The sequence below is a fragment of the Poecilia latipinna genome, unplaced genomic scaffold (assembly GCF_001443285.1).
Source record: "Poecilia latipinna isolate Pla-1442-1.1 unplaced genomic scaffold, P_latipinna-1.0 Scaffold976, whole genome shotgun sequence".
Classification (NCBI taxonomy): domain Eukaryota; kingdom Metazoa; phylum Chordata; class Actinopteri; order Cyprinodontiformes; family Poeciliidae; genus Poecilia; species Poecilia latipinna.
This window is the reverse complement of record NW_015113592.1, coordinates 52,146-65,515: the sequence shown is the minus strand read 5'-3', so window position 1 is coordinate 65,515 and position 13,370 is coordinate 52,146. Positions and strand designations below refer to the sequence as shown.

Below are 13,370 nucleotides of genomic sequence, written 5' to 3'. Positions count from 1 at the left end.
TATGTTGTAATTGTCAAAGAAGATTTTCTCCCAAGAAATAGGTGGCTGTTGGGTCGTGTTGTGGAAACGATGGTTGATAGTGATGGCTTGGTTAGAAAAGTGAAGTTGAGAACAGGAGAACAAAGATCAGGAAGGGATATTATCTCAAAGAGTTCAGTGATAGAAAGACCGGTGCAAAAATTGGTGGTGTTATTGGAAAGTGACTTGTAAACTGAATGTACACAGACAAGTATGTTTTAAACAGTCTGTATGGTTTTAAGGAAAACTTTAAAATAATGCATGATTTTCTGGTAATAGTTCATGCATTATTGGTGGGAGTGTAATGGATAGAGAACTATTTAAATTAAGTTATCTAAATTATTCAAATTTGTAGACTATTTATTGTAAATTATTTAAAGGATGTTGCAGGATTGTTTAATGATATTTGTCTGTTTTGATTACCACTATTGGTGGTTTGTGTTTTGTTTTGTTTAATTGTATTTGCACTTTAAGGTTTTTTTTTTGTTTTTTTTTTTTGTACCTCGCGGGCTGCCGTAGCCAAATTAGGGCAGGCCCTATAAAAGCTGGGAAATCACTGTATCAATGAATAACTTCAACAAACTGTCAGATGTGCTTGGCACTGTTAACGTTTAGTGTTCCCCGGTGAAAGCAGCGAGGTACGTTTTATTTTGTTGTTTGTGTTTTAAGTTTATGTTTATATTCTAATATTTGTATCCGTTTAGTTTTCACGGTGACTATGGTGACTGAGATGGGTGTGGTGACTGTCTGATGATCCACATCAAAGAAAATAAACAAACCTTAAAAATCACCCGTCGAGACTACACAAAATTAATTCACGTGCTGGGGAGCTGCTACAACATGTTTTACAAATCAGAAGTGTGTGTCTGTTTGTCCCATGTGGTTCTGAAGGCTTGGTACATAATGAGTGTTGTTGACCCCCTGTGACCTCATGTCGTCTTTTATTTTGCCGTCTTCGTGAGCGGGTGTTCTCTCTGGTCACATCCTCTGTCCTGTTGCATCTGAACATGCCTGACCTCCTCCACCCTGATGCTGTGAACATGTGATTCTTTATAAAGTGAGTCCAAGATGAGAAATTCACAAAAAGCTCCCCGGATGTCAACATTCATCATTTAGCCCAGATAGAGGACTGGTGTTAACATTTTTTGTCATAAATTCACTTGAATTTATTAAAAATAATGAGTTAATGAATAAAGGGTATTGTTGAGAGGAGCTGATTCAGCCTTACTTGGAGAGCTGGAGCCACACAAGCCAACTATTCAGCTGAGTGAGAGGACAATGAAGGAGTTTGGAACACAGGAAGTGTCTGCAGATATTCTCATTTTTCATTATGGACAATATCCAGCTCCTTTGTCTGTGTAAAAATATATAAATGCAGCCTCCTGCACTAAATCTGCATCCTTTTCTCTTTATGCCACTCAGTGTGTGATGATTGCCAGGGGCCTGTCTGCCATTTTGGGTTGGGGGGGGGGGCAATTTTTTTCTCTTACACATATGTATTCCTGGTTGAAATCTGGACAGACTTGTAAGCAACCGCTTGACACGTTGTGGAAAGCTTGAGGTACAACCTGTAAATCCATTTATTTGCTGCAGCGACTGGTCCAAATGTTTTAAACTCAACCTGATATGCCAAGCTCAGAATGTCACACGATGCAAGGCTGTCATTTGTTGCAGAAAATCTCAGATTGCTTAATCTCTGCTTGTTTGTTTGTGTGTGTGGATGTGTGTGTGTGTGTGTATGGAAGAGAGCGAGACCTCTAGGCCATCTTTGGTCTCATGCTTCAGTACATTTTAGTTACATCATCACACATCAATATGAAAGCATCTCAAAGAGAGAGAGAGAGCGAGTGAGCTCAGTACTGATCAAGGACGGCCCTGTGATCGTAAATGTCCTGGAGTTGAACTCAAAGTCTGAGCCTCACCACTTTACCTTCAACTCAGCAAGTTGAAGTGAAAAAAGTATTTTCCTTCTGATGGCTTGCTTCTGCTTAAGTTTTTTTTTTTTTTTTTTGTCACAAATCAATATAGCTAAGCAACAAAATTTACATTTCAGTCAAAACTGATCCACTTTTTTCCTGTCAGTTCATGCAGAGTTTTCCCCAGAAGTGAGAATCAATGAACCAGCTGTGGAAATGTGTGAGTCTGTCAGTACTTCAAGGGTTACAAACGTTTCTTTCTAGAGTTTTTGGTTCCTTTGGGTCTGCACATATTCCACCTCAAACTTTCCCTTTACGGCATGTTTCCTCTGTAAGATCCGGACAGTTTTTTTCTCCATAAATTATCTCTACGTAAGCTTTTTTTTAAATCTACCTACCCTGTCCATTGTGGCGTCTGAAAGCTGTGCTGTTTGTGTAAGTCAGGAGTTTCCAAAGTATTACTTCCTCCACCCTCCCCCTAAACACAATCCAATACAAACTAATTTGATCCACCACCGAAGGAGGCTAATACTGATGGACAATTGCATATTTTTGTATGAGAATTTTTAGCAATGAATTGAAATCTTTTCAAAATGGAAGCTTTGTGATAAAACACAAACTGTACTAAGTACAAAAAAGCAAACTGCGGGAGACAGTCATTAAACATGGTTGAATACAGATAGCATATTTGAAGACAGGATGAGCCATATCCAGTTACTGCTACTCAACTGCAAAAATCATTTTCTACAAAAGGAAATCTTTTGTAGAAACATTCAGGAAATGACATGCTTTTCTCTTAATAAGGCATTTCTAAACCAGTTTCATTTTTTTCAACCAATGTCATTTAGAGATCCAATTTCTTCAATCAGACGACTTTACTCATTATTTAAAATATTACTGTATAACAAAATATAAACATCTACTTTTCAATTTTAATTAGAAAAGCTGTTTTTGTGATCCTTCATTACTTTCATGTTGACAGTCTAGGCTGGATGGCTGTAACGTAGATGATGGCTCCTCCTCTGGCCGTGGGACACAGATCTAAACCCACTGCAGTATTCTGGAGACCAGAATGCCACTGAAAACAGTGAAATCACACCAGTACAGTATTAATCTTTGATTGTTTCATTGCTATGTACTTTAAAAACCATGGGCTGTATGAAAATATGTAGGTAGAACCTATCGAGTAGGAAGAATAATACATACAACCACCGAGCTGCATGTCTGCCTCATTCAAGCTTCAAATTAGTGAATTAACGATCCTGAGCAGCTGGGATCACTTCAATCTGTATTTCAGGACAAAAACAATGAGAATATTGTAACTTTAAAGGTTAGAGACTTTGATGAGGGTGTCAAACTCTGGGGTTTTGGAAATTATTCTTTGTTTTTACACCCTGTGAATGGACAGGACTTTAGATTGCATGGAGCAGAGAATCACGTTAGAAGTATTATGTGTTATCACTCTTACATTAGTAGTTTTCTCATTTAAAGGGTTTTAGCTTTCTACTGTGTGTGAGCTGATATTAGGTTGAAACCTGTGTCTTCCCATTATTTACAAAAATGTCTTTGTAACATGATTAACAGGAGACCCCAGCTTCCTTTCCACCCTCATGTGAAAGAATTAACTGTGTGAAAAGACAAAACTTGCTTTTCCCTCAACCTTGAATCCTTATCTTCTGGACTCCTCCTTACTTGTGAAACTGCCTGTGTGCAGAAGTAGTTTCTGTTTTCTCCTCTTGCCTTTCCTCCCTCCCTCTCCCTTTTCTTGATAATAAAAGACAAGCTTTGACCAAAGGTTTTCAGAACATACAGTGAACAGCTTGGAGAAGAGGTTTGCTGTATTTTCTCCTTTTGCAAAAGCCTGGTTGAAAATTGATATACGTTATCTGTGGTTCTTTTGTCTAGATTGAGAAAATACCTATCAATATGTGTGGGTCTTATGTGCATACAATTGAATATTTAAAGGGGCATGTCAAAGGAGAAAATGTGCTGTATATTAAACTCTGTGTAAACATAATCCATCTGAATCCAGAAGGCTGTGGAGTCCAGACATACATCATGTCTTGGTTCCTGTGGTGTCATCGACCTCGAGGTCGCAGAGCTTTGGTTATTTTGGAACTGTTTGTTAATTTAGGTTTCTGTGTTCAGTTGAGTCTCTGTGTTGTCCCGCATTCCTCTTGATTGTCTCCAGCTATCTCTTGTTTCCCCTTGATTACTCCCTGGTGTATTGAACCCCACCTGTGTCTGTGTTTTCCTGTTGGATCCTTGTCTATTCTGTCGTTTGTCCATTCTGTCATGTCATTGTCTTTGCCTGTAACCAGTTGCTACCAGAGATTGAGCTCCTACCCTTTTGCTCATCTGTGCTGCCTGCATTTTGGGATTTCTGTTCACCCTTGTGATTATCATTAAAATCATCATTTCATTCTATGAACCTGGGTCCACTGCAGCTACCTCACCACCAAAGCCAACCACATCAGGACAAAAACGACAGACCCAGAGCAGATTACTACCTGGGCTCTGGAATTAGTCTGGTGAATCGGAACCAAAAGTCACAGTTATCCAGCAAATACTAAATTCTCTGGACTATAAGTCACATCAGTCAAAAAATTTGACATGAGGAAAAAAAATAGTCACTCCTGATCAAAAGTCGAAGGACCAGCCTAACTCTGAAAAACGGTGTGGCTCATAAGGCAACAAGATGGCGGTCATGTTTTCTACACAGCAACCGGTTCTCTCTTGGGAAAATAGCTAACATGGGGCAAATGAGAGCATTATGACTGGTATTGGTGTTTAAGCTCACTGCAAAAGAATTTCATTGTTTAGATAAGTTTGCTTGGTTTCTTCTCAGCCTGGCAATCCTGTGGTTTATTTTTAGCAACACGTTTCAAACTGAGGATATAAAAGCGTTTTGGCTGGGTGGGTGTTAGATCTTCTTCTGACTGTCTCTGTTGACCTGTGGATGTTCTATTTCCAGCTCTGCGTTTGGCCCAACACTGGAGCTGCCGTTGTCTGAAGAGGGTTCAAAGGCTTAAAAAGAAAATATCTGACTTTATTGGTCTGCGCTGATGGCATTTTGAGGGAAAAAAACAAACCTCTTCCATAGATTTTTACAGCTTTTTCAAGCATTTCTCTATGATTGTTTCATGGTCAGAGAGATATTGAAAAGCCCTGAAGATGCTCCTCGAACTATTGATTTTTTTTTTTTCTTGTAATCGCTGCAATCTTGGACTTGCAAGGATCCTTCTACTGTAAGGCTTTCTATATGTTTTGTTTTTCTAAAAAAACTTTTTGCCAGCGGTCCAACACGCAGCTGAACAGTAATGGGCTTTGACCTTATTTTAAGGATAAAAGTCAACAAAAGTACAAGGATTGGGAACCTTTTGCTGAAACTGCTGCCCTTCGCTGATGTTTACTCAGAAGTGGAGTTGTTGCTCCACTCCAGGCCAGACAACTTTCAGACTGCAGAGAAATGTCAGATTACTCTGCTTATTTGCTAGGCAGAAATTAATAGTTTCCTCCTTCGCATGGTGATGCGGGCATGTACTGCATGGTAAGTTATGCTAACAAAATGTAAATTAAAAATAAAGCCTGTCTAAAATGTGCTGATTGTCTGAGAAATATGAAGTAAATAAAAGAACTGTAGAGAAATTGTGTAATTAAAGGGATGAAACTTGTTTAGATGTGTCATCCTTTGGTGATAAGAAACTTTTTAAAGAGTCTATCACTTAATATGAAACCAGTTGATATAGATTTAAATCTAATATGTAATATTTTGCTTTTTCAGCTTTTTAAGCTTTTTCTATCTTTTATAAACATCCTGTTCTGCTGGTGTTAAATACTTATTTCAATTTTAATTGTCATTCCAATTTTATTCCCATAGCTTCATTTGTGGACTAATATACTTAGATTTCTATTGTTAAGAGAGGAAAAATTCTTGAACTTTAAAAACCTTTTGACTCGTTAAATCCTCTCTTACGCCCAGGTTCACAAAAATGCTGTGCGCAAAGACTGAGATCACGCAGAGATAACAGCGTCACAATAATCAGCATTTATTGAAGACAGATGCATACTATCACCAGACAAACACATCACAAAACATCAGAAACCTCAGAGCACAAACAACACATGAATTTACCTGAGAGAGAAAAAGACAAAAGATGGAAACGACAAACAAAAAGCAAAGGCGTCTTTGGAGAAGTTACTTCTGTGTAGAAAGTTTTATCTTCTTTTCTTTAATTTATTCAAATAAGGCGTATATTTGCTCCTCCAACCAGGAGCTATCTCTGACCCTTTATCTGAAGCCAGAAACCCCTGCCGTGTTTACGGCTTTTCACAGATGAGTGTGAAAAGCTACAACTTCTCCTGTATTGTTTTCCACACAGACAAAAGGCAGTTCAAAAGATCCTAGCAAACCATCTGCTGTAACTACAGGTAACATAAAGGTCAATAGGCCAGAATAAGTTACTGATTTCAAAACCACAATTAGGGCATTTGAATCAAGACAAGTTTTAAAACTAGCTTATTTTAAACTTATCTTTAATTTTTCTTAACACTATGTATGTGGATGACTTGGGTTTGTTTTGGGTCCGGAGTGAATCTCATTTCAGTGACCACACCAGCGCTATGTAAACTGAGTACAGTTGATGTAAAGTAAACTAAAACAAGCGTCCAACACATTATGACATAAATTGATGTTTGTAGGTGGTGTGGATGGATGCGTTGGACCCAGGTAGTTGAGCAAATAATGGTTTAATGATGAGCAAAGTAACAGGAATCCAGGAAGCATAGGTGAGGAATGAAGCAAGGAAACTCGGATACTGGTAGCAACTGGAAACATACACGACTGGAAAATAACACGACAAGGACCCGACAGGGAGCAGGGGACACAGCTGAGGTTAAAGACACAGGGAGTAATCAGGGAACTTGAGACACAGGTGGGATCAAACAACACCAAGACACAGGGACTAAATTAACAAAAAAACAACAACACAGAAACCTAAATCTTCACACATTAGTCATGATGAGGTAGGAGCCAAGTGCAGGGAATCAGAGGCAGAAGTTTCAAAAGTTCAAAAATACCTTGAACTTTAATGGCAACACTAAAGGAAAACTTATGGATGTAAAACAGCTAAAAACAGGGTTGTTTCTTTTCCCTCTTCTATACTATGTGTGTGTGTGTGTGTCTGCGTGTGCACGTGTGTGTGTGCGTGTGTGTATTTTAAATTATACATGTTCCAGTTACAACTGCTGAAAGCTGTATTTTGAATGTTCTATAGGGAAATAAAATCCATTTTGCTCTGTTAAATGAATAAGGTAATTTACTGAAAAAGTAAAAACAATACAATCACACATGAAAAGCATTGATGGAGGAGCAGCCCTGTGTTTGACCTGAGTTTACACTTGGTTGATCTTTTGTAATTCTACTTGTATAACACATTATTATACCACTTTGGGTCGCTCTCACACTGCAGGTTTATGATCACGATTCTCTTGTTTCTCCATCTTGCATCATCGTATTTATATATCCTCATCTTCCTCTGCTGTGTTTTATTTTCCTCTGTGATTTCAGTGTTCTCTCCCCCCTCCAACATACTACAAACCAATTCCTCTGACCTCTGGAAACATGGACCTCTTAGATCCATATTCCAGTTCTCATCTGTCTCGTATTTCCAGTTTTGTTTGCTTGTCTAACTTTCTCACCACCTTTAACATCAAAGCTGTGTTTTCCCCGGAGCTTTCATTGGCTAGCCTAGCCTATTGTTAAATAGCAGTCTTTCTGTTCTGCCGTTGTTGAGAAAAACTCTGACATTTTCCTTTAAGAAGTTGATCAGCTCGGTACTGCTGATTACAAATAGGCTTCAGTGGCGTCAAGCCTCCAATGGGCCAAAGGCTTAGCATGTTAGCAGTTCCACTCTCAGATAATTTTGCATTAGTTCACTGGCTCTTCACTTTGTCACACAGATAAAGCAATGCTTCAAACATTTTGGAGCAAATACATTAAGATTCATGTGTTCTATTTACACAAGAAGAATATTAGACCTTCTATTATTTACATCTGTCCGTGCTGACTCATTATTCCTCATGAGGATGAGTGAACCAGTTAAAGCAGGAACACATGGGCTATTGTATAACACAATCTGCCTTATTAAAAGTTGTGGGCCGTTTTGTCATTATTTTTCCATCACTAAAGCAGTTAAGGGGCCTGGAGTTGATTCCCATTGTGGTATTCACCTCCACTGCTTCAGTGTCCGCCAAAATTAGCCGTGAGTACAGTCCAGCATTCTGGTACATTTCAGAAAATTAGAAAACTGCGTGAAAGTGTAATTTCTTGTTTTATTTTTTTTTATTTATCCTTTGATGCATTTGCAAAACATTTGTTTTCCACATCGTCACAGTGAGGTGTTTCTGTGTACAGTTTTGAGGAAATAGATTAATTCAATACAAATTGAAATAAGGTGCAGAACTGAATCGCTCATTGTTAAGTCCACAAAGGGCACGACATATTTGAGGACACAAGGCAAGAATGATCACAGGTTTTTCTTATGCCAAGGTGACCAGCTAGTGGTCACCAGCTAATCACAAAATCTCTGATTGATATGGGGTTGGGACAACAATCTGTTTCACAACACTCCACTCTTAAACAGGAGAGACATTTAAAGGCGTCCATTTACGCATCAAAAGCCCATCATTTAAGAAATAGCCAGTAGAAATGGAGTCAGGATTATCAGTTAATGCATCATTAAACAAAGGTACTAAGCTTTTGTCAATTTTTTTGGAGCACCATCAACTGCTGTCTAGATAATGACAGTGAATTTGCATCCAACATGTCCTCCTCCACACTCTTTAATGGGACATGTTCGGATGGAGCGCTACACAGAAAACTTTCATTCAAGTCCAAGTGATCTTTATTGTCCTTTTGTGGATGGTTAAGTGCTGTGCGCGTAACTCTGCACGACGTGAACACATCAGGGAATGTACGAGCAAGCTCATCTGGACAGGTGCGCACAGCGGTGCTGCCAGGAATCTTGGGCCCCCTGAAAAAAAAATTTAATTGGGCCCCCTTCCCCCACGCAGCTGCTGTTACAATTTCTTAAGTCTATCTGACCCATCAAAAGTGTCACAATTTCAAAGGCTTGCAATTGCCTTGCTTTCTTTGGTCCAATACTGATAACAAGTACAATATTTACGCTCATGTGAAATTCAGTATGCATACAGTATGCAGGTTGTTTAATTTTTTCTATTAGTTTTAGATTACTGAAATGTCTCCCCATGAGCAACAGTTGTAGGCAAGATGCAAAATATATATGAAGCAATCCAGACTTCTCAAAAAGTGCTATGTAGTTGCATTTTATTCAAGCTGCAGTATATAACTTTAATAAAAAATATGTTTTCTCCATATTTGTTAAAGTGGAGTGTGGAGTGAGGTAAATATTGAATTGGATGCTGGTCTGTGATTTTATTGAGTTTTGTCAGTTTCATTAGTTGTTTGTCTAATAAATGTTATGTTTGGACTTGGAAAACGTTTGTCTTGTCTTTATGGTTCAGCTGATATGACGACATCAAGGAATCCGAGCAGGAGAAAGAATAAAATGAGTCAAAAGATTTTAATTCTTCTTCTTCTAATTAAAATTAACAACATATTTAGGCCATTTAAGTGTGAATGTCACCCTTTCAAACAACTGAGACAGTTTCAAATTTGACAAAACTATTTATTAAATTCTTGTAAAATGTTATTTTTAAAACCAGTTCTAAAAAAAAAAGAAAAACAAATAAGAAAAACAAAAGAAACTGCAGTAGCTGAGGTTACCGGCAGGAGGGACAACTTTAGGGATGGCATCCACCAGATACAGCAAACAAAAACCCTTTAACCCTTGTGCGTGCGAGGACTGAAGCAAACGTAGAGGACTGTGGCAAATGATACAAGTTTTACGTGTGTGGGGTCGGTTGGACCCCATTTCTAAACACAAGGGTTAAAGCACCAGACACAGTGAGACAACCCAAACTCAGGAATCACGGCACACAGAAGAGGAAGACATTGTCACCACACCAACACCGCCACAGGACCTCAGCAAGTGCAGACGAAAAAGACAGTTAACAAATGTAACAACCTGAAACTTAATACAAAAAAAAAACAATGTCAGCCCAAATAAATAAACAGCTATATAAAGAACCAAAAGGGCTGCAAACAACATAAAAAATAGAAACTAACATAAAATACAAGTTAAAATCATCAGGACTGGGCGTGGCCCTCTTGCCACGCCACGGCAGGAGGCGAACTGGGCGCGTCAATGCCACACCCCAAACACTGCTTCAATGGAGACGGCTGAACAATACCGCAGTTCGACTTTAAAAACAGATGAAAGTACAGAAATCCGGGAGAAAAGAGCAGCAATGGTCCAAATATGGGGGAAACCTGCCGATCCACCCAACCGCACACACACACTTGGAGCGAGGAAGAGGAGGAGAGCAGTGCCGTAGCGTTTAACCACCAGCAAGTCAGAGCTGCATGCACCACAGTTGGCGATTTGTTGCCATTTATGGCCAGAACCCACGGGACGCGAGTCACACAGTGGGAGCACAAGAAAGACTTGTATCTGACTGGATGCAGCAGCTTCTTATATACCACGCCCACTTAACCCAACCAGAAGTTTTCACCTGGAACTATTTGTGTAGAAATATTTATATTTCTATACCACCACATAACCTTGAAATGCTACTAACAGCAACTGATCCTTTGTGCATTTACCCAAGGACTCCAATGACGGTTTTTTAACAAACTCATCCAGGTCAAACTCCATGTCTAGACCGTAGAATCAAGCCACACTTTTTACCTATGCACAAACAAAGCTACAAGAAAACTATGCCCAAATGTCCTAATTAAACCACCGCAACGGACGCCAACTGCACAAAATGCACAGAAAAATGAGCATAATCGCCACAAACCAAAAAACAACCTCAGGACACGACTAGTTGCTAAAGGTAAACTTTGTTTAAATGAGACCCCATAAATACGTTACATCCACCAAGGGCACAACATATTTGAGGACATGAGGCAAAAATGAGGGTTCAAAAAATTATTTTATTCTTAAACTCTCTTGATCTTTTCTTTTGGTTCAACTCTCTCTGTTTTTCTGTTTAGAAAAACAGAGAGCGTTAAATACCCTCACTTTCCCGTGTCCCAAAAAAGAGAAAAACAACACCCCAAAAGTATTAACAGAAAGTTGGACCTGGTGAGCCGATCAAAAAGAACAAAACGGTACAGCAGTGGGCCAACCCTATACAGGACCGTCGAAGCCCCTACTAGTACCGAACTAACGCCAAAAAAGAATCTACTGCGAAGAAAGAATCAAAAACAGGACAACTGGTCCCACCAAGCCAAAATCACAAAGAAAACAGCAAACAAACAAAGGCTAACAAAAATGGCAGGCGGGAGACGTCAGCTGCGGCCTACAGCGACTGGAGACGTGTGCGCACCGCGTCAGGACACATCCTCAGTGGTGGTGGTGGAGCGAGTGGAAGGGCGGGTCTCAAACATGTCAAAACCCAGCATATTTATAGGCGGACCAACAGTGCCACAAATTAACGTAATCAAATTAATTACCAAAAATAAGAAATTATTCAAACTCCAAAATATGTATATTAACAAAAAGTCATTCAACTAAAGTCTATACAAAACAATCTAGAAAAAATAGACAAAAATAATTATAATGTGCCCAAAGCACATAACACTCATCCACTCATCATCTACATCATCCACTCACTGTTTCTGCTGTACTTCACGGTTAATGTGCAACTTTGTTTGCAGGTCCTGGCAGCATTTATCTGATCTGACCAGGTCGATTTCATGATCCGATTCCATGCATCTTCATTACTGGATCACAGAACACATTACAGGACGCAGTAGTTGGTAAGAACAAATATGTACAAGGACTTGGAGGACTGTATGTTACATGACTCTGACTAGTTTTCAGTTCTTGTCTAGCCAAGGTGTTTCAAGAATTTTGCCTCCATATTTGAATATATTATCCATAAAACTAAAGTAATTTTGATCAACCAGATCAGAAAAGGCAGACTTACAAACATCTTTAAAAGGTTGTGTTCTGGTCATCATGTTTAAAGAACAGTTTGTCTGGACAATGGACACGGCTCCTGGTGAATCAGGTACCGAATGCAGACACTCATCACTGGTCCCACAATAGAGGGACTAATTCTCAAGTTTCATCTGAATCAACATTTTACAATGACATAAGACATTGTAATAACATCTTGCCATAAAGGCAAGATTATTATCAAGGTAAAAACAGCAAATTGCCTGAATGAATGTGAATGAATGAATGTGTTTGCAAAGATTAGAAGGACACAATAGCCTTTACTCTGTTTGAAACTCCAAACAAGTTATTCAATTAGAATAATTAGAATGTTTTAGAACTACAGGATTTCATCCATTATCTAACACAGCTACTAGATTATTCTTTTAAATTTTAGACATAATTTCTTTGTTTTTCCTCAACGATAGCTCGATTTCCCGTCCTGTCTTGATTTTTCCGAGCCTAAGTTTCCCCCTCATTACACATTTTCAGTGTGTCTTTGTGGATTTGTGAACACCACCGCTGTGGTCTCGACCTGTGCCCTTATGTAATCAGTTCAAAGCCTCACGCTGTTTGCCTCTGCGTTTGAGCCAGGCGCAGCATTTCTAGGGAGAACCGGACCTCTTGCATTGGCAAGTATGCCTCCAGGAATGAATTGTGAGAGGAAGGAGTTACTTGGCTGGCTGAAATGAGGCAGTATTGATGTTACGAGCTGCCTGTTTATGCTGCAAGTGGGAGGAAAAAGAGCCAGAGAGCCTTTGATTTAACTGCTTCACTTTTACTGAATGCAAACCTCATGGTAAAAAGATTTGGCAGTGACACAAATGTTCTGGTGTGGACCTTTGTTCAATGTGATTTTTATGTTTCTGTTTGATGCTATACAGCAGTGGTCTCCAAACTACGGCCCACGGGCCGGATTCGGCCCGCCTCCACATTTGGTCCAGCCCCCTGAACAATACCAGACAGCATTTAGATTTTTTTTTCATATACTGTATTTTCTGGACTATAAGCCGCTACTTTTTTCCTAAGCTTTGAACCATGCAGCTTATAGCCCGGTGCGGCTTATATGTGGATTTTTCTTCAACCACCAGGGGGCTCTTTAGCAGGAAATGAATCATTGGAAGTCAAAATTGGAAATAAAAGAAGAAAGCGCCCATTAAAACGGAATCAGGTTTTAATAGGGAATTGAAATTTGAGAATGTTGTTGATCAGTTAAATAGCATTGAGGGGAAAAAGAAGATTTTTTTGTTTTTTTAAATAATACTGGGATCATTATGAGAATTTGAGGTACAGATATTAGGATCCAGTAGATGGCAGTAGTGCAACAATAATGGATGCAAGCTGCTGT

At 39.1% G+C, this 13,370-nt stretch overlaps 1 long non-coding RNA gene across 1 annotated transcript; it reads right to left on the bottom strand.

The window, feature by feature from the left end:
* Window positions 1–11,046: 11,046 nt before the first annotated feature.
* LOC106958302 (uncharacterized) lies at window positions 11,047–13,019 on the bottom strand. The gene is made up of 3 exons (XR_001427127.1): window positions 12,905–13,019; window positions 11,294–11,295; window positions 11,047–11,057 (listed from the first exon to the last, which is right to left on the bottom strand). It is a non-coding gene; the product is annotated as an uncharacterized LOC106958302 (long non-coding RNA).
* Between the last annotated feature and the right edge of the window lie 351 nt (window positions 13,020–13,370).